This window comes from Lagenorhynchus albirostris, chromosome 8 (assembly GCF_949774975.1).
Source record: "Lagenorhynchus albirostris chromosome 8, mLagAlb1.1, whole genome shotgun sequence".
Taxonomy (NCBI): domain Eukaryota; kingdom Metazoa; phylum Chordata; class Mammalia; order Artiodactyla; family Delphinidae; genus Lagenorhynchus; species Lagenorhynchus albirostris.
This window is the reverse complement of record NC_083102.1, coordinates 1,530,066-1,551,548: the sequence shown is the minus strand read 5'-3', so window position 1 is coordinate 1,551,548 and position 21,483 is coordinate 1,530,066. Positions and strand designations below refer to the sequence as shown.

General features: G+C 46.5%; 1 long non-coding RNA gene across 1 annotated transcript in view; it reads left to right on the top strand.

The window, feature by feature from the left end:
• Positions 1-21,483, top strand: part of LOC132524046 (uncharacterized) — a 31,656-nt gene that overhangs the window by 1,791 nt on the left and 8,382 nt on the right. The window contains exons 2-3 of the long non-coding RNA XR_009541784.1: positions 1,250-1,395; positions 12,778-12,911. This is a non-coding gene — a long non-coding RNA (uncharacterized LOC132524046). The remainder of the gene's footprint in view (positions 1-1,249; positions 1,396-12,777; positions 12,912-21,483) is intronic.

Here is a 21,483-nt window from a genome sequence, read left to right as displayed (position 1 = left end):
TTTGGCCAAAGGGACATTAGAAAATACGAAGCTGTTGAGAAGTGCTTGTGTGTTAGGGCTTGCCCCTTCTCACGACCCCTGGGCACCCTCCAACTGCCATTGTGTAAAATCGTCCCACCTAAGCTGGTAAGGGGTGTCCCAGTTAATCTCTGTCACCCCAGCTGACACCCTCTTTTCTGCATCCCCCTAAAACGTGAATTCCCCCAAAACACAGTTCTTCCCCTCTGCTGAAAGCACTGTAATGCAGTATTCTCATTACTTGTAGAAAAAATCAGACTCCTGAACTGGCATTCAAGACCTTGACTTTGGGGCCCCGCCCTGCCCTTCCAGCTGTTCCCACTTCTCTCTCTAAAGAACCCTTTCCTGCAGGCTGGCTTCCTCCTCTCTCCAATCCCTGGGCCTTCCCATTGCCAAGGCCCAGAACTTTTACCCATTCTATACTCTCTTTCCTCCTCTTCAGATTCCGTGCTACCACTCTTTACTGTCCACACCAAGACCTTCCTTCTCCAAAAAGTCTTTCCCGGCAATTCCAGTCTCTTCATTCACTCATTCGTTCAAAACCATGAACACACCATGGAAAGAATACTGCTTCAGTCCCCGCTCTGGGGGTGCTTACAGGAGGAAAACAGAACGTACAGCCATCCACCTGACACCTGGCACACACGACCTTATGTTTTACCTCAGCGTTTCATGTGTGTGTGTCTATCCACAGTCAGAGTACAAGCTCTTTAAGGTCTGGAGTATCTCTTCCTGCATCATGTAAACCTCCATGTATTTCCTGCAATACCTATTAGAATGCTTTGCCCAAAGGACAGTTTACGAGTATTTATTGGTCAATAGATTGGTTGCCCTGAGAAATTCCCCAAAAACTTCTTCAAACTTCAGTAAGTGTTCAGATTTCTATACCAAGGTAGATAATTGTATGGGCATTGCCCGTGTGGGCAACATTACGACTTATGTGCCCACAAATGAGAATGCTGCTTGTTACTAAGTGCTCCAGTTTCACTATCACGACGTGTCTTTGAACCTGCCAAAATTCAGGATGGTTTCCTTCATTCCACTGGGCCTTGCTTTGATTCTCTTGATTACAGTGAGATCAAAGTTTTGAGACATAAGGACATAGAGACCAATTTTTTTCTTGTCTTTATGCCCCATACAAAACGAAGCCAAGCAATGTTCAGATGTAAGCTGAATTCCTTCCAGCCTCTATTAAAGGGCTTCTTTTTTTCCTTTATCCAGATACTCACAGCAAGAGAGTTAAACAAGCAAAAGTCTAGAAACAAGCCAGCTGTCCATCTACAGTGGAAAGCATAAACAAATTGTGATGTGTTCACGTACTGGAGTTCTACCCTGGCGTGAAAAATCCACGAGCCACAGCTGCAAGCAACAATATGGGTGAGTCTGTGCAACAGCACTGAGCAAAAAAAAAGTCACAGAAGAATACATACAAGCATGATTCCACTTACATAAAGTTCAAAGCCATGCAGAACTAAACAGGATATTACTTAGGGATTCAAACGTGTGGTAGAATTAAAAAGAAGAGCAGTGATAAACCTCTAAGAAGGAAGGTCAGAGGAGAGACTGGGCAGAGGCATTCAGAGGGCTGCAAGAGGAATGATAACACTCGTTTCTTACATGTGCGGGGTGGGGCCAGGGGTCACAGCGCCTTGTTGCATTGTTGTTTAGGCATCGTATATGTTGCATAAACTATATCTATCACTATTTAAATAAAGGAATTGTTTTAAGAGGCACCACTGTCTGGTAGCCTAAACTGTGGGTTCTCTGCCTCAGCTTGACCCCTTGCTAAAGGGAGCATCTTAGAGTGGAGTCAACACCAAGCAAGGATTCTGGAAACCAGGTTCCAGCTCTGCCAGGTGTGGCCTTTTGGGCCTCGCTTCAGTTACTGATGCCTAAGGTCCTTTCAAAACTCTGTTTATGGTTTTCAAAGTTAATTTGGAAACTTTCCACACAACCCTGTGTTTCGGCCGGAGTTTTCATGGGTCAGAGGAAGAAGAGAACGGGCATTGGTTGCTTAGCTCCAAACCCGAGTGTCATCCTGAATTGCACGCCGCCCCTCACGCCCCAAAGCACACCCATCACCAAGAATTGTCGCCTCTCCCACCAAAGCACATCTCAGGTCAGCCACTTCTCTCAGCCCTACTGCTACCTCCTGGCCAGAACCACCCTCAAGTGGCCTGAGCCATCTCCCCACATCCCCTCTTCCCAGCCCCTCGTCTGCCCCCCACCAGTCCAGCCCAAGGGATAAGCACGGAAGTCAGACTTCTCCCTCCCTCCCCCCCCCCAGCTTCCCATCTCTCTTAGACTCAAACCCTAACCTGCCATGGAAACCTGCAGGGACCCCGGACCCTGCCCTGCCCACCTCCTCAGCCTCCTACCACGGCCCCACTGCCTGTGCCCTTTTGTCCGCTCAGCCCAGAATGCGCCTCCCCTGGGTCACAACTGCCCCCTTGTCACTTCCACCGCAGCATGAATGTTATCAACGCGGAGAGGCATTGGAGACCAACCCAGGTGCTTGCTCAGTTCACCTTGTTTCATTTTCCTCAAAACAGGACCACTGAAATTATTTCTGTATGGATTTGTTTTCTGTCCAGTCTAATTTGTCTGGTTCACTATTTTCAACACCAAGCACAGTGCCTGGCAAGTATTAGGAGCTCAGTAAATCTTTCTTAGATAAAGAACTTAATGTGTGAATGGGGGGGGGTGGGAACTAGCTTTTGTAGAATAACCAGTACATTCCAGGGGTCTCATGCATTATGTAATTTAACCATCACAATAACTCTGTGAAGTGGGTATTGTCGGCTCCATTGTACCATTGATGACACTGAGGAGAGGGTAAGCGACCTCACCTGGTTCACATAGTCCACATTCAAACCCAGATCCACCTGACTTACTAACTCCTGTCCTTTCCACAGAACTATTGCCCCTCGCCACGCAATAAAACCACAACCTGGCTTCATCGTGGGTGACACGGAGGAAAACTCCCGGTCCCTCTGTTGGACGTTCTGCCCTAACCACTCACCTCCCCTTCCCCCGAAATTATTCTGCCCTCATTTGTGTGCCTGAGTATGTGCTCAAGCATACCAGTAAGTACAGGCTCCCTCTGCCCCTGGATCTGCAGGAGTGGTGTAGTAGTCAGGGCTCTCCAGAGGAAGAGAGCAATAGGGGATACAGAGAGATAGACACGAAAGATAGATATACAGATAGATAGATAGACAGACAGGCAGACACAATATGGTTTCTAATTCCATTCTCTAATGAAGAGCCAAGGTTCCTTGGGAGGTGGCTGCTTCTAGGGCTGGGGCAAGAAATATACAAGGTGAGCCTGGAGCATCTCGTAGTGCCAGAAAATAGGAAAGTGATCAAGGGAATTCCCTGGCGGTCCAGTGGTTAGGACTCAGTGCTCTCACTGCCAGGGCCCAGGGTTTGATCCCTGGTCAGGGAACTAACATCCCACAAGTCTCACGGTGCTGCAAAAAAAGAAAAAGGTGATCAAAAACCAAAACGATGAAGGTATGGGGTATGACAGAGGGACACAGGCGCCAACCTGAAAGAGTTCCCGATGGCCAAAGCAAAAATAATTCGAACATCAAAATAAATAGCAAAGTATTGGGTTAGAATTAAAGTATAAAGTAAATATTCATGAGTCAATACTGATATAAACAAATATTAATTTAGGTAAATTCTCCCCCACAAAAAAGTGGAGCTTACCTCCGCGCCCCTGAGTGTCGCTAGACTTAGTGACCTGCACCCAAAGAACAGACGAGAGAAGGAAAAGTAAAGTAACTGCGGTGGAGAAACCTGGGGGTCAGTGTGAGTGCCATCAGAGGCGAGTCACGTTGGCAGCGTGCACCTTTGATGTGGGCTGATGAGAACGGCCCTTCACCCATGAGGCCTTTTTCCCAAAACGCACACCCTCAGTCCAACCATGAGGAAAATGTCAGACAAACTCACATTGAACAGCGTTCTACAAAATACCAGACCAGTACTTGTCAAGGTCACCAAAAACAAGGGATGTTAGGAAAATCATCTCGGGCCGTAGAGGAGGCTAAGGATAATAATGTATCAACATTGGTTCATTGGTTGTGATAAATGTGCCGTAAGTAAGAGGAAGACAGCGAGGGGGCCTGGGTACGGGGAACACAGGAACTCTTATTCTCTTTGCAACTTTTCTGTAAATCAAAAATTTAAAGTTTAGTCTTTTTTTTTTATAAATTTATTTATTTATTTTTGGCTGAGTTGGGTCTTTGTTGCTGTGCGTGGGCTTTCTCTAGTTGCGGTGAGCAGGGGCTACTCTTCGTTGCAGTGCACGGGCTTCTTATTGCAGAGGCTTCTCTTGTTGCAGCGCACGGGCTCTAGGCGTGCGGGCTTCAGTAGTTGCGGCACACGAGCTCAGAAGTTGTGGCACACGGGCTTAGTTGCTCCGTGGCATGTGGGATCTTCCCGGACCGGGGCACGAACCCGTGTCCCCTGCATTGGCAGGCGGATTCTTAACCACTGCGCCACCAGGGAAGCCCCTAAAGTTTATTCTTTAAAAAGGAAGAGAAAGAATACCAGATACTTTGCAAAATCTCCAGGAGGACCAGAGAACCAAACTTTAAGGAAAGATGCCCCAGTCAAGAGCTGGTCCCTTGAAGACACCAGTGCGCCATTTCTGAGTGTAGACACACAGCCCACCCACGGCTTATCTGACGCTGGTCACTTCTAAGACTTCTCCTGTCTGGACCCTGGATGTGGCCCATTGGCAGAGCCCGGGTCATGAGCACACACCTGAGCTGCAAAGGAAGTGAGTGCTATTTTCCACTTCTTTCATGGCGTAGACTCCCTGCTTCATAGAATGGGGGATTCCCTTGACGTAGGAAGGGGCTTCGAGTATTGTTCAATCAAAAGGAATTATATGGTCCAAATACAAAGTTCTCTAATGACCCAGCATAATCCAAGTATAAAATCTACACTCTAAAGAAACAAATGGGCTTTAGAATTTTGGTAAGTGATGCCCACCCAGTGATGTGCCGGAGACCCCTGGCACTGGCTTGTGAACGCAAGTTGTTAATTTTCAGGAATTTTGCAAAGCCAGTCGTTAAACACAACACTGTTTAAAACTAAATTACATAAACTTACACTTAATTAAACTATATTTTTTAAAGGTAAAAAGTACTGAAAATCCATCGTGTCCTAATTATTTTATTATACTTTCCTTGAGTCTGCTTACGTGTCCTTTACAACGACGTGCTGCTCCTTGCTCAGCGACCTTACATTGGTAGCCGAGGATGGCCGTGCTGGGAGCATTTCGACCGTGGAAATCAGCAAATGCTGCAAGTCAGGGCCCTTTCCCTCCCCCTTGTAGAGCTGGTTATTAGATACAGCATACCAGCGGAGCCAGCAAAGATTTTAGAAAGAGCCTAAAATGAAGATTTTCCTTATTATGGGCTGAAGTCAAACAACAGATGATCAGAGTTGGCATCGTTTCATGGAAACTGAGCGAGACTCTTGCCTGCTGGAGGTCATCCCAAGTGTCTGCAGAGCTGGACCCAGGGGGCTCCTGAAGGGGAAACAGGATTTTTCTCAAGAAAGCAATTCTAAATCTGAAAGTAAATCAAAGTTTAGAAACGTCCATTACTCCGCGCTGATGAAACACTGGCAGTTCGTATATTTGTTGGTGTTTTAAAGGGGCAGAATAAAGCCATTATTCCCTAGTGCAGGAGGGGTAGCATGCATGGGTCCAGGTTCAGGGAGGGGATAGAGGTGCTGATCTGTGTCTGTTCATTTCCTGGGGCCACCGTAACAGAGTACCCCAGACTGGACAGCTTAAGCAACAGAAATTTATCTTCTCACAATTCTGGAGGCTGGAAGTCTGAGATCAAAGTGTGGACAGGGTCATTGCTCCTGAGGCCTGAGACATGTAGATGGCTGTCTTCTCCCCGTGTCCTCATACGGCCGTCCCTCTATGTGTGTCTGTGTCCCGATCTCCTCTTCTTATAAGGACACTGGTCACATTGGATCAAGGCCCATCCATACGACCTCATTTAACTTAATCACCTCTTTGAAAACCCATCTCCAAATGCAGTCACATTCTGAAATACTGGCGATTAGGAGTTCAACATGTGAAGTTAGGGGGACACAGCTCTGTACAGGGAGCACGTGAAAGTCTATTCCAATTGCCACTCTTCTCTCAGGGAAATAAACGGCAAGGTCAGCCACCAGAGGGAAGAGTGCGGAGTAGTGTTTGAGGTACTGGGAGAGAAAAGGTGGGGTCGTACAGGAGTGGCTGGGGGAAACACATGTGACCTCTAAGCAGCACTAGGCTCCAGTCAAAGCCCAGGCACCAGGCCTCTGCTTCTGACCACCCACGCTGCCCCGTGATCCCTGGCCCAGCTCAGCAGCGCAGTGCCTTGGATGCTTGGCCTGACCTCTTGTGAACATCATCAGATGAACTGAGAGTTTGGTAATTAGATGGGAGAGTGGTTAGGAATGTGGTCTCCAATCTCAGAGTCCTGGGTTAGAATGTCAGCTCCACCACGTCTAGGTTTCAGGACCATGGACAGGTCACTTGCCTGCTGTGCCTTTTCTCTCATCTGTAAATGGAAATAAAGATGCTTGCCTGATACGGTTATTCTAATTAAATGACACATCCATAAAGTGCAAGGACACAGTAAAAGTTAGCTATCATCCTCACACCAGTATTTGAAAAGCCAGAATCTAAGCATGGCTTGTGTGACATTTACACATTGGGTTATATATCGATGTTTATGAAATACAAGTTTCTAAGAAATGCCTAGCAAACTTATAACTTTTACACAGGAGATTAAAGACTGAAAGGATGCTTTAAATGCATGAAAGAGCTTTAATTTGCCCAGAAATTGTGTGGCTGTAGTGTCCATAGGAGTTGAGAGTTGAGGACGAATCAGAGGAAACGAAGGGATGTGGACCTGTAATTAGCTGGGGGGAAATTACAGGGAAACATGGGAATTTAAATCCGCAGCTAAAAACAGCAGCATCCTCCTCCACTTCCTCTTCAGCCTTTGGTGTCAGTTTCTCATTTTAACAAGATTTCATCTTAGGGTAATCGTGTGAATTTCACCATCCCCGGCTAACTCTCCTTGAAGTATAAATAAAGAGATGATCAAGCGGCTGCTAGTAGGAGAAAGGAGAGAAGAGGCATGAATAATTCCTGTGTATTCAGGATTTGGCCTTCTTCACCCAGTGTGCTGTTGGCTTAGTTTAGTGTGTACCCTCGGGCCCCCTACCCTGTACACAATAACCATCTGACAGCCACGGGAAAGCAGGACCCCAGGAATTCCAAGATAAGAGACTTGCACAGACATCTTTAAAGTTCCTTCCCCCGCCCAGGCAGTGTAGACACAGAAACACCTTATCTCTGACTGAGAGGAAGCCTCGTTTCCCACCCAGGACCCCGGCTGAATGGCAGGAAGTGAAGCAGGAAGAACACGTGGGCGCACGTGGCAGGCGATCCAGGAGGGAGACGGGCGCACAGAGGCCCAAGGAGAGGACAGGATGCGACCTCGGGCGCACCGCAGACTCCGCCTTGTTATGAAAGCCTAATGGCGTGAGCAACTCCAGCCCCGTTAAACGTCTGCCGACCAAGGACAGGAGCAGGCCCCCGCGTGCGGTTCTGGCTGTGCAGGTCGTGCTCCGGCCTTGGCACAGGTCATGGCGAGGAAGCTGCCTGGTTGGGGGATGTTCCGACTGGACAACCAGTTCATAAACTGCCCGAGGAGGGGGCACTGAGAGCTTTGGGAAATGGATGCTGAACTTTCAGCACCTTCTACGCTAGCTTTTAAATTGCACTTTCTAAAGAGGAAAAAGATGGAAACATGAGGAAGCCATACTTGGGAAGGTAGTCCTTCTCCGCTGGCCCTCAGGCCCGTTCTGTGGGTGCACCCGGTGGGGTAAAGGTTTCTAGCCATTCCTCCAGATTTTTCTGCTCATAAATGTGTCTTTTAATTACACAGTTGAGATCTATTTTGCTACTTGATGTTTTTATTTAACAGTGTATCTTGGCTATCTTACATGTACAGATCTATTCCATTCTTCTCACCACTTAGTCATCCATTGATTAACTAGTCCTTATTGCATGTATTTAACCAGTTGCATGTGGATAGACATTCAGATTGTTTACAGGTTTTTTTGTTTTGTATTCCTATGTAAATGATGTCGTGCATAGATCCTTGTACATATTTATTAGCACACGTGTACAGATCTTGGAGGCGATCACCCACCTCCCACTTGGGAGTTTCCAGAAGGTCAAAGCAGCCCAGATGCTTTTGGAAAAGGCTACTTCATGCCCAGGCCCCCTCCCAGCAGAGGGTTCTAAGGGGGACCGGGCGGGGACAGAGCCAGAGCTACCTGGAAGGGGGGTGGGTTGCATCCTGAGTCCCCACTTGCCACCAAGCCTGGGTGGGGAGACAGTGCCTGTAGCACGTCAGGGAATTCACCAGGAGAACGCAGACCTCATCCAGGCCCCCCCAGGGGCCGCCGGCTCCGAGCCCTGGAACAGGCCCCCTGAGGACAAGTGACATCAGCAGCCTGGGAGCTAGACTCTCCCCTCACCACTGAGATTTAACCCCTGAGAGCCCAGACCCAGAAGTGAGCAGGTGCAGGTGCAAAGGGCTGGGTTCAGGGGTGAGTCCATTGAGAGTGTCCTCTTGTCCCCACTTTATGCTTTCCTGGTTACTCTCAAATGTTTGTTTTTCCAGATCAACTTTGATATCATTTGTTATTACCTCCGAACCCCCCAAATACTCTTGGTCTTCAGTTGGAATTGAGTTATGGGAGAACGGACATTTTTTACAACATTTGAGTCTTCCTGTCCAAAACAAGGAATATCTTCGTCTGTATCTAAGTGAACTGACATCTTTCTATCAGCTCTTGGCTCTGGGGTGGCAAGCCACACACGGGGGCCAGCAATATGTGAAGTTTCTCTAAGACCCCTCCGTCTCTCCAGGCTTGTCTGCCCCAGGGCAGATCACGCCCGAGGAGGCAGCCTTTCTACACAGTTAGCCCAGGTTCACTGTCACGGTAGATGTCTCCTTGAAGAGCCAGCTCCAAGCGGTTGGCTGTAACCTCACCGGCACCAGGCGGTCCCTCTACCAACCGTTACTTAAGGAGCTGGAAGGGCTGATCTGTGTAGCTTGTAAAGCTTGGCAGAAATATCTTGGTCACCTTTATGGGCTCCCAGGCAGCGGCATTGCTAAACATCCTGCTACTAATGTTCCTCTTTTACAGCACTTTCAAACCAATTTTCAAGTGAGTGTCATAAAATCACTTTATCCAGGAAGTCAGCCCCATAATCTCCAGGACATAAACTTTAAAAGCAAGGTGTAAAATGCCAATGGGACGCCCCGACATGCCTCCACTCTGTGCTCAGGTGTGAGTTTATTAGCAAAGCATTAGGCCGTAAAGGTCCACTTGAGAGAGCAGACTGAAAGCACACCGGTTGTAGGTGGGGCCTGTCGGGTGGTGAGAAACTGATCTGGGAGGACAGGAAAATTACTCCAGTGTCAGCAGCACTTGCTAATTTCCAAAGTGTTTACCTTCTGGGGGGGTTTCTATGGCTGTAAAACATTGACGCACAGACACACACGCACAGACACACACACACACACACAACAGCCTGAAAGGGACCTCCCCCGCGGTCCAGTGGTTAAGACTCCACACTTCCAATGCAGGGGACAAGGGTTCCATCCCTGGCCAGGGAACTAAGATCCCGCATGCCGCGGCCAAAAAACTAAAAAAACAAAAAATTTTTTTAAAGATTAAAAAAAATTAAAAAACAGCCTGAGACCCTCGTGTTGCATCGTGTTTTATTGTGTCATGCGTTGCAGTAGAATTTCTCACTGTCATTGTTGTCTTTTTGTGTATTTGTCTCCCTTAGTGTCAGTTCTCTAAGGGCAGGGCCCACGCCTGCAATTTCCCTCTCCCGCACCTGACACTGTTCTCACAGAGCTTCTTTGGAAAGGCTTGCTGTCGACGATGACCCGGAGGTCACAGCCGGGAACAGGCTCGCAGAGGCGCCTGTTTGTCTCTGCGTCAAGAAAAGCGTTGCTTCGGAAAACACTTCATTAACCTGATGTTTGTCTGATGGGAGCCATGTGTGCCTGGGCTTGAGTGTCACAGAACGTTAGCAGCAGTTGGGGTCCCTCTCCCCGACCAAGGCTGGTGCCTTGGCTGGAGGCTTGAGCCCCACCCCGCCCCACCCCCCTCGCTGTTTGTCCTGCTCGGGAAGGGGAGTTCTGAGGAGGAGGCCGGGCAGGGCTAGGGGGCAGCAGTGGCACATGAAACACACCTGAAAGCGCGCCAGTGGCTGCACACTCTCCCAGGTCCCCACGGGGCTCCTCTGATTGGTTCTTCCTGCCGCTGGGCCCTCAGAGCCACCAGTCTCTCTCCATGCCAGGGTCCCAGGTGTTGAGCATAGGAGCCCATCACAAATCACAGGACTGGCATATTTTGCACCAAAGGTGATGCTATTTATCCTACTTATCTTTACACTGAATTTTTCCTTTACCATGGACTTAGCCCGGACCTTAGGGCAATATCTTTTAGTGGAATCAACTGACAATGTTACAGAAGAAGAAACAGGCTGAGAGAGGAGAATGCTCCACGGTCTGGCTCCTGGTTCCTCCTTTACACCTCATAGATTCCCCCAATGTGAGAAAAGCATAATAAACTATGGTTGTTCACTGCAGAATGGGTCTTAAAATGAGAATCTATCCTAATTTATTAGTACTTCCCAAACTGGACCCAAAAATTTTATCACTAATTTTTACTTTTATGGGTATTTTGTAGCTCACAAAGCACATGTTATCCATTATTTAAATTCACAATAACCCAACAAGACAAACTAGGGTTGTCATCCCTTTTTAACAGATGAGGAAACTGAAATATAATGAGGTAAAATAACATACCCAGGCTTGCAGTTGGTAAACCACAGAGGCAATTCCAACCTTCAGATCTCTGTTCCAAGTCCAAAGCTCTCTCTCCCGCTCTACGGAGCCATCCCAGGAGAAGGGATGAGTTATAGATAGGGATAGAGATACAGTTACAGTGTGGACAGATGCAGATGTAGAACAATCATAGCTACAGATATGGGTAGAGATGTAGTTACGGTTTTGCTATGGATGTGAATATAGATGTGGTGGTGGTTATGGATGTAGAGGTAGATATATAGTTATAGAGAGACATAGAGATGGAGATGGAGAAGGACATGCAGGTGGGGATGGAGCTGCAGATGGAAATGGAAATGGAGAAGGAGATGCAGATGGAAATGAGAAGGAGATGCAGATGGAGATGGGGATGGAGAAGGAGGTGGGGATGGAGATGCGGATGGGGACAGAGATGGAGAAGGAGATGCAGATGGGGTTGGAGTTGGGGATGGAGATGGAGATAGAGATGGAGAAGGAGAAGGAGATGCAGGTGGGGATAGAGATGGAGATAGAGATATGAAATGCCCCTTGAGCTAGCCGAATTAAAATTCTAATATGCAGCTAGAAAACCCTGGGTCTAGATACTCTAGCTCCCAACCATTCCCTTCTGTTCACAGAAGATCTTGTTTAAGGGAGATGATGCCCTAGAAATGATGTCTGCCAGGCTGAAGAGTTCTGGGGCTGCTGGTTCCGTGTACTGAAAGGGATGATAAAATTTCCCTTTCTCTTGTTCATCAAAATTAGCCTTTAGGACTTCCCTGGTGATGCAGTGGTTAAGAATCCACCTGCCAATGCAGGGTACACAGGTTCGATCCCTGGTCTGGGAAGATCCCACATGCTGCGGAGCAACTAAGCCCGGGCGCCACAACTACTGAGCCCACGGGCTGCAACTACTGAAGCCTGTGCGCCTAGAGCCCGTGCTCTGCAACAAGAGAAGCCACCGCAATGAGAAGCCCGCGTACTACAACAAAGAGTAGCTCCCACTCACCACAACTAGAGAAAGCCCATGCGCAGCAATGAAGACCCAACGCAGCCTAAATAAATAAAAATCAGCCTTTAATATATTTAGAAATTTTGGAGCTCCCTGGGACATTCTGGGATGTTAGTTTATATATAGTCCTACTTTGTCTTTATATATTTGAAAAATAAAAGGTGAAACTCAAAGGAAAAAATGAATAGTAAAAATATTTGTTGTAATTTTTACTATTATAAAATTAAATTATATTTTAAGAGTTCCAATACATTTCTAACTGTGGTAGATTTTAAGGTAATTATGTGTCTCTTCGGTAATATATTTGCTATCAACTTATTGCATAAAAGGATTACTTGCGAATTCAAGATAATTTTTAGATTTATAGCCCTTTCAAGTGAAAAGGGGGTTTTTCAGGAGTACTTCTGATTTCCAGTTTCTGGTGAATTTTCCATTTGCCATCAATAATGCTCCCTGCAGAAATCCCCCTTCATGTAAATCGAGCCTGACACTCCTATAATGCACAGTGCAAAAGAGCGCTCTTAGGGCAGGGAATAACGTGCGTGAATTATGTCAGGCCAGCATGCAGAAACCGTTCATCCCACAATTTATGATGCAGATGCTCCCAACACATGTTTTGGTATTCTAAAGAGATGTACGTGTTTTTATATTCATTGGCTATCTTGATAAATGTTTAGTGTGGGCACAGCAAAAACTGCTGATTTGAAAAGATATTTTTGTAAACCTGTTTCGGCCTACCTCTAATATTTATTACTCACATGATCAAAATTGTATGGCTCTATTACCCAGTCTAATGTTGTTTTTGTTGTTTTGATTTTTCCAAAGTAAAGTCTTTGTGAAAGACATCAGTTGGCACCTCAGAGTTTGGATTTCTCTGCAGGTGTGCTGGGGGCCTCAGCGTCCGTGTGCCTCAGCTGCCTGGGCTCAGTCTGTCCAGGAGGGATTTGGAAAGGACCCACGTAAGTAGCAGAGATACAGTTAAAGATGCTATAGTATATCATGCTATGTTGTGTTACTTTACATTACCTTATATTACACTGTGTTATATTACAGTTGTGCTGTGCTGTGTTGCGTTATGTTGCTCATACTATATATCATATCATATTATTACATTATATTGTTTTAGACTATAGGGCTATGGTTGCAATGCAGAAAAATAATTTTGTCTGAGTTGAGGATGGAGTTAGCGTTTGGGCTGAATGATACACTGTCACACTGTCCGCATTCCCTGGATAGTTGCTCTTCTCTTCACTTTCTGTCCTATGACTTGATCATTAAAGTCTGGGTTTTGATTTGTTTGTTTGGTGGTTTTGAAAATGAAAGGCTGAGAACTCACGCTTACCCAGCCTCCTGTCTTCATGTGTCGGGGGGGGGGGGCTGTGTGTGTGTGTTTGTGTGTGTGTGTTCCTGAAGATCTCAGGGGCTGGGATTCTATAATGTATCTCAGGGACCAGTTCTCCTGTCTACGCCCCTGAGTCATCAGCCTTCATTCACACAAATGTAGAAGCTGGCGGACGCTCTGACTTCCCCTCCAAGGCTGTCTGCGCCCAAGGCTGTCCGCTCAGCGCTTCTCACAATGATGTCTGTCTTGCTTAGCTCCTGGCCAGTGTCTGGGAGTGGAATTTAGTCTGTTATTTGAATAACAATTACAAGAAAAAGCATGCAAATAGACGTGTAACATTAATTGAGGGATTATTTTTGAAAGACACTTTTAGTCACCTTCTTATAGTTAGGTCATTGAAAAGAAACCATTATTCTTTTTGTGAAAGATTGCTCCAGAAGCATTAGAAATCCAAGTAGGAATAAATCGATTAATTCTCAAAACTTGCAGGGATAAACTTTATTCTGAAATCATGGACGTTCTCTTCTAATTAAATTCAAATATGGTTAACTCCTTTCAGACATATTACAATAATAAATAGTAGACTGGGGCGGCGGTGGTGAATATCCTTGATCCCTGTAAATAATTAGATTGGTTGGCTAATAGAGCATAATGCCTAACACTGTAAAAATCCCAACCTTCTACATCTGTCTCATCAGCAAAAATAAATAGGTTTGTGTTAGGCCGACAGACTAACGCAGGAACCCAGTATTGTTCCAGGACCTGCCAAAGGAGGGGAGGACTCTTGCTGGCAGTGGGTATCAACATGGTTTTCTTCTTCCTACAAAGAGAGTGGGATGTGATTAGATTGGCAGCTCTCACAGCTACACTGCTGGTCCGTAACAGCCAAGGGGCAGAGACAGGTAACAGCCGAGGGGCGGAGACAGGAACCGGTTCTCTCTAGGGGGCCCCAGGGACATGGCAAAGAGCTTCTTTCTGCTTTGCAGAGATGGGTGATGAGGGTCCAGTGAGATGATGCCAGTGGTCAGTGTGAGCGTAGCGGGCAGTGTGAACATGGCAACAGCCCAGCCAGACCCCCCTTCAGTGCTTCCCCAGCCATACATACCATGCCCTCACTCTTCCCTCAGGGTGTTTACAGAGTCACACTGACATTCTTCCATCCATGAATGCTTGCCAAGGAGGAGAATCAAGCTTGCACTGTGGGCCACGTTTGCACGTGCCTGATCTATACTAGGAAATTGTTGTCCATCCTTTGTGTTCTAAGCAGGGTGACCTGATATCTTGTCTGGGGGTGAAGAAGACTTCTACAATCACCCTCTTCTCTTTCTTTTTAGTTTCATCCATTCAGTTCACCAGTATTAACTTTCTCTGTGCTCAGCACTATTCTAGGCACTGAGAATATTTGCATAAATAAAGTTGATAAGTACATACTCACATAAATACAGAACAGTACTTACAGCCCTCAGCTGTCCTATGCTTATAATTTAGGAGAGAAACAAATGTAATTGATAATTATAATTAATAACTTAATTAAGTAACAGGTAATGATTGATAAATCCTGTATTGAGAATTAAAATATGATCTTTTAGATAAAGAGCAGATTAGGTCTAGAAAGATGCAAAGGAGAACTCTGAAAGGTGGGAAGAGAAAAGTGGATCGGTTAGGGGCCCAGGCTGGAGGGGTACCAGGGCAGGGGGCATCACACAACCCCCGACCAGCATCACAGGGGAACAGGCCGGGCATCTCCTGACCCACAGCCCTGAACAGAAGGCAGGGCAGGTAGGCTCATCCCTCCTCCAGGTCCAGTAGGAGTTCTGCCCACTGACAAGACCAGGTGACCCAGCAGCATCAGCAGAGGACTGACCAAAAGTGGCCCTCCCTCACCTAGAAAAACTGGACGACCAGGGACTCCAGGGGAGGAACCCACCATCTGGCCCAGGAAACACTCCAGGCTCTGGGGCTGGGAACTCTCCCTGCTGGAAGGCATCAGGTGGTCTGGCCTGGGGAAGATGCCCCCACCCACTTAGGTGGCACCAGCAGGGACCAGGGGGAGCCCCACCAGCACCAGAAAACAAGGAGACTGAACACTCCAAGCACTAAAACTGCCATTAGAACCACAGCCCAAGGAAGCAGGCCAAGAACTGTATGCTAAACTTAAATGGGGTGACCACCTGCTGAAATAAAAGATCCAAATTGCACTGAGTCTCCTGATATAATAGCTGCAACGTCCAGGATACAATCGAAAATTGCATGTCATTCCAAGAACTAGGAGTATCACAACGAGAGTGGGAAAAGACGATCAACCAATATCAACACCAGGACCAGATCAGATGTTGGAATCATCAAACAGGGTTTTAAAGTAGCTGTGAACAAAAATGCATCAGTGAGTAATTACAAATTCTCTGAAAACAAAAAAGTAGAAACCTCAGCAGAGAAATAGACATTATTAAAAAAAAATTATAGAACTGAAAATTACAACAACCAAAATAGAAAACTCACTGGACATACTCAGGAGTGGAGCGGGGATGGCAAGGGCTAGGATCAGTGACCTTGAGGACAGATCAGCAGAATCTACACAATCTCAATAACAGAGAGAATAGACTGAAAAAAAAAATGCACAGAGCTTCAGGGACCTATGGGACAATAACAAGAGATCCCACACTCACAACATCAGAGTCCCAGAAGAAGAGAAAAATACTAGAGCTGAAAGACGATTCCACAAAATAATAGCTGAAAAATTGTGAAATTTGGTAAAAGGCATAAACCTACGGATTCAAGAAACTGAGCTTATCCTAACCAGGATAAACCCAAAGAAATCCATCCAAGACACATCATAATTAAACTTCGGGAAACCAAAGACAAAGAAAAAAAATCGTGAAAGACAAATTTCTGATAGATGAACACCAATTCGAATGACAACAGATTTGTCATTGGAAACCCCAGAGGCCAGAGGAAAAGGCATGACATTTGTCCAGTGCTGAAAAAATGACTTGTGAGCCACAAATTCTATAGCCTCAGTGAAAGTATCCTTCAGGAATAAAGGGAAAGTAAAGACATTCTCAGAAATAAAAAAACTAAAAGAATTTGTCACTAACAGACCTACCCTTCAAGCATGGCTAAAGGAAGTTCTTCAAACATTAAGGTAATGACAAAAGAAGGAATCTTGAAGCATCAGGAAGGAAGAAGGAAGGACAGAAAGAGCAGAAATAGGGGTCAACGCAACAGGCTTCCTTTTCCTCATGAGTTTTCAAAGTCATGTTTGATGATTGCAACAAAAATTGTGACACTGTTCAATACCCAGGACCAGGGTGTTTAAAAGTGGAACCTAAATGGAAGTACAGTTTCCACACTTCACCTCAGGTGGGAAGATGGGCCACGACATCACAGCCACTCCCTGAGTGCTCATCGGAAGAAGCTGAGCTGGAGCAATCACATGGCAAAAGCTGTTACCAAATTTGGGGAAAACATGTTGAAATTTGCATTATTCCCACTATATCACTAAGACCCGATGCTCAGTTGAACCATACTTAAAATGTGAGTATTCAAAGGTGAGTGCAGAAAAATCCCTCTTGCTTATCCTTCCTCTGGTTCAACATTAGTCAAACCTGCTGATGCACGAATTTCCTCATCTGATTACAGAGACAGAGCCTTGGATCACGACGGCTGCCCGTGTTTGCTGTCGCGATTTTAAGACTATTACATAAAAAGCCATCGTTCTCTAGCACACACACCCAGAAGGTCTTATTTGGCATTGAAAGTGGTCTGTGATTTTCTGCTTTACGTGGAGCATCGCCTCCATTATTCACTTTATTCCAATAACGGTAGCGTTGCTGCCATCTGAAAAGAGAATGCACCCTGCTAAACTGGCAACCAAGAAGTAGAGACATAGCAACAAATGAGAGAACGGAAAAGGAGACGAGGGATGCTAACAGAAAACAGGGACCAGAAGGGGAGCCCTGAAGATGAGGGTCCTGTGGCTCCTGAGACCCTGGGGAGGAGCAGGGGCAGGGAGGTGGCAAGCCCCTGCCCTCCCGTGGGAGCTGGGGACTGGGGTGCTCTCTCTGCATGTGACCTCCCTACTCACCTCCTCAGATTACGGATTGGCCATTGAGGGGTGTTCTTCCTTGAAGAGGCAACGTAGGAGGGGATCCTGGTGAGGCTGGCGTGGTCTCAACCCCTCCATTTCTGGTCACCCCACTTCTGCCAAGGTCCGGGCTTCCCTGTATCCCCTGACGTGACAGTTTAGGGGGTCCCTGCAGCGTGAGCTATTTCCCCCCTGTAGGACCTACATGCCCCCGACCCCCACCCCCAGGCCTTTACCGGGGTCTCTCTGGGCCACCTGTTTCTACATCCTGCCTCTCCCTCAGCAATCTTGGCCTCTGCTGAGTCACAGAGAGTCACTGCCACCCGCGGTCCTGGTGTCCCTGTGTGGAGGAGAGAAACTTGACCCAGAGAAGGACGGACGCCTTGAGTCATTCTCGAAAGTTTCACCGTCCTGGGTGGTCGCATCCAATGGCTCTCGTCGGCTCACGTCCACACTCTGGCTGCCACAGGCAGGAAGAGGGAGCGCCGGCCCCTCTCACCTCCCGAGCGGGAGATAGGCCTGGCCTTGCCCCCTTCTTGGGATCAGGCAGCCGCAGGAACAGTGCAGCACTACAGATGCCCTCTGACAGCCGCCTGGGTCCCTCTCACCCACGTGCTCTAGGACTTCTGCTGCAGTTGAGTTTCTGTGCCGGTGAAGCTCTCAGGGCAAGAGCCTGAACTGTGAGCAATTTACCGTGTTAACGAAGGTGGCCCTGGGAGGCCTTGCCCAGGAAGAGGTGGTCCTGCAGGAATGGGCCCTTCATGTGGGGAGGCTACCAGGGAATGGGCTTAAGGAATTGGAGGAAGACACTGTTGGGTTTCATGTGCCTCCCTGGATGGTCCTGGAGATGTTGAAAACCGTCCGGGGTCTCAGGGAGCCTGGGCCCCCGGCTGCCTCCCTGGACCGTCCTGGGTGAAATCTGCAAGCGACTGATAAAGTTCTAGGGCCCACCATGCACCCAACCCTCTACCAGTAGCGGTTTGTTTTTTTGTTTTTTGCTTTAAAGCACATTGTCATACTATATGTGACTCTTTTTGTCTCTACTTGCACCTATAGGTAACGCCACAAATAAAACACTAAAATGGGAGCTTTTCGGGAAAAAAAAAAATAGAATCCAGAATGTTCTGAGCCACTTAAACTCTTCTGGAAAAGTGGAAAAAACAGTGTGGAAGTGTCAATCCTTCTATTGTATTTAGACAGTGTCTTTAAATGTCAACTTTGTATGTGATTGTGAGATGTATATGAACGGAGGCATTACTATCATTCTATCATAATTTACTGCTTGACCAAAATAAACTAATAAGATAAATAAATACATCTGCTCATCCCCAACTGACTAATATGACCCTGAATCGAAATAAAATATTGGATGAGCTGGCGATGCCAAGTTTAAACTGGATTAGCGACAGAATCTCAGTGTGCTGTTTCGATATAATTAACGCGATGATTTAATATGTTTTTAGCTCAGAATCATCGTAAGAGGTTTTTTGTAGCAACATAGAAATGAACACACACTCATCCAATCTGCAGAGGAATAAAAGGTTATAATATTTTTGAGTTCTCCTGGCAGAGGATCCATTCTCATCAATCTCGTGCTCGGCAGGAGAGCCTAGGGATGTTTTTCTTCCCATCACTCACAGCCGTTATTTAATGGGGGGTAACAGCCACAGTCTTCATTAATATATTAACCTATGGCTCCAAAAGGCCTCGCAGTAAACCAGCTAAAGACTCCTCCTGGCAGGGTCATGTCACAGGGCTTGCAGACGTTAACCATTGGAAACACTGACCTCAGGGATAAGCCCAAAGTTAATAGCCAGTCGAAGTCGGCTGGCCGACAAGCAGAAAGAGGGAGCCAAGAAGCCGACCTCAGGGAACCCACGTGCGAGCTGTTCAAGAGGGATGGGGCACAACCACGTGTAAAACCTTACGGTGGAACGTTCTGCAGCTTCTAAGAGAATGAGCAAAATGGAACGAGTGCTAAATGGAACCTGTTGCAAAATGGAACGAGTTGCAAAATGGAACGAGTGCTAAATATATGGTTACGTGAAAAAAAATGAAGATGCCACATGGATTAAACTCTTAGTTGCTCAGCATTCTAGCACTGAGGGGTCGCCAGAGGAACGGCTGGCTCCTGGCCTGCTCACCCTAAGGCTAAACCTACCGAGGCTCCCTGGAAACACACAGCACGCTTTCCTAATGACACCAGATCTCGGCTCTTTCAAACCGAAAGAACCGAAAAGGAAATCATAGACTCTTGTAGATGTGTAATGAGACAGTAAAGCATGTGTCTGTGGACTCTGCTTCCCGGTTTCCAAATGACTCACAGTGCAAGTCTTCACATCATAAGCTCAGGGGTCTCCCATCCTGCTCACCCTGCAGTGAAACCTGGCTCTGATGAGCCTCCACAGGACACACGAGCCATTGCCTATGCTGTAGCTTGAAGGTCAACAAAGAACGACCGGACAAAACTGGGAAACCAGAAATACGAAGGAGCGGGCTTCCCTGGTGGCGCAGTGGTTGAGAGTCCGCCTGCCGATGCAGGGGACACGGGTTCGTGCCTCCGTCCGGGAGGATCCCACATGCTGCGGAGCGACTGGGCCCGTGAGCCATGGCCGCTGAGCCTGCACGTCTGGAGCCTGTGCTCCGCAACGGGAGAGGCCACAACAGTGAGAGGCCCGCGTGCCGCAAAAAAAAAAAAAAAAGAAATACGAAGGAGAAAGAATAAGGGAAACGAGAAAAAGGGAACCAAGAAATCATATGCACCTATGATCCCATATCGATTTAAAATATACACAGTGTGTCAGAGAAAGACAAATATCACATGATATCACTTGTGTGCAGAATCTAAAAAAAATCATACAAATGAATTTATTTATAAAACAGAAACAGACTCACAGACATAAAAAACAAACTTATGGTTACCAAAGGGGAAAGGGTGGCAGAGAGGGCTAAATTAGGAGTTTGGGATTAACAGATACACCCTACTGTATATAAAACAGATATACAACAACGACCTAGCACAGGGAACTGTATTCAGTATCTTATAATAACTTATAATGGAAAAGAATCTGAAAAAAATAGATATATTGTATGTAGGGAGTTCCCTGACGATCCAGTGGTTAGGACTCAGCACTTTCACTGCTTTGGCCCTGGGTTCAAAACCTGGTCGGGGAACTGGGATCCTGCAGGCCATTCGGCACAGTCAAAAAAAAAAAAAGAATATATATATATATATATCCGGATCACTTTGCTGTACACCAGAAAGTAACACAACATTGTAAATCAACTATACTTCAATTAAAAATATATATATACACAGTGTGTTTGTAAGTACACCAACGTATGTGTGCTTATACATGTGCATATATATGTGTATCTGGAAAGATATGTACTCAGATTCGAGCAGTGCTAATCTCTAGGTGGTGGGACATACTTTTTTTTTTAACTGTTGCGTTTTTCAGTTTTCATTTTCCAATTCCATAAGTGTACAATGCTTCTGAAATTACACAAAAAATGTTTTTCAAAATACAAATAAACTAAAACAGTATATTAAAAACCTAGAGTAGGGCTTCCCTGGTGGCGCAGTGGTTGGGAGTCCGCCTGCCGATGCAGGAGACACGGGTTCGTGCCCCGGTCCGGGAGGATCCCACATGCCGCAGAGCGGCTGGGCCAATGAGCCATGGCTGCTGAGCCTGCATGTCCGGAGCCTGTGCTCCGCAACGGGAGAGGCCACAACAGTGAGAGGCCCGCGTACCGCAAAAAAAAAAAAAAAAAAAAAAACCTAGAGTGATCTGAGATGTTGCAAGAAACAGAACAGAACTTCAAAAAAGACTCCAGATAGTATCTTAGAGATCCTGGGGAACAAATGCATTCGTAAAACAAGAATAGGATGACATGAAAAAGGAAAGAATAGAGGACAAGTAACTTTTAAAAGAATGCTGAAATTGAAAACATTAACAGAAAAGTTGTAAGACGGAGCTGGGGAAAAAGGCAGATGGAAAATATGGGAAGCAATAAAAGACTTAGAACATCAATCCAAAAAATTTCAACATCTAATCAATAAGAGTCCCAGAAAGAGAGTGTAAAGAATCTGAGGGGTGAATGT